The sequence below is a fragment of the Triticum dicoccoides genome, chromosome 1A (assembly GCF_002162155.2).
Source record: "Triticum dicoccoides isolate Atlit2015 ecotype Zavitan chromosome 1A, WEW_v2.0, whole genome shotgun sequence".
Lineage (NCBI taxonomy): Eukaryota > Viridiplantae > Streptophyta > Magnoliopsida > Poales > Poaceae > Triticum > Triticum dicoccoides.
The window spans coordinates 500,468,255-500,468,863 of record NC_041380.1 but is presented as its reverse complement, the minus strand read 5'-3'; positions in this window follow the sequence as shown (position 1 = coordinate 500,468,863).

Sequence of the window (609 nt, the reverse complement as noted above, 5' to 3'; positions counted from 1 at the left end):
TGACTTCCGTGAAGTTTCAGGACTTTTGGAGCTGTGCAGAATAGGTCTCTAATATTTGCTCTTTTTCCAGCCCAGAATCCCAGCTGCCGGCATTCTCCCTCTTTATGTATACCTTGTAAAATAATAGAGAATAGGCATAAGTATTATGACTTAATGTGTAATAACAACCCATAATGCAATAAATATCGATATAAAGCATGATGCAAAATGGACGTATCAGCCACCGAGCGGATTCATCATCCCTGCGCGAGACACCTCTGCCTCCTCCACCGCTGCTGCATCCCGGGCCCTCTTGGTGTTGAGCCTATTCCGCTGGTCGGTGGTGACAGCCTCACATGCTGAACTTCCGCCCTCTAGTCGGTGTTCGACATGCCTGATGGTTTTGCCGGTGGTGCCCTCGGCTTCCTCTGCTTCGGCTAGGTGACAGCGGCAGGAGGGGCCGAGTACTTCTTCGGTGGCATGACGGGGTGGCGGGGAGAGGGAGGAGAATGGAGGGAGGAGAGGGGCAGAAGAGGGGGGAGGGGCAGAAGAGAGGGGGAGTAATGGGAAATAGAGGGAAAAGTGGGGGATCGGCGGGAAAATGCATGTCTCTCGCCGATAGAGTGGACC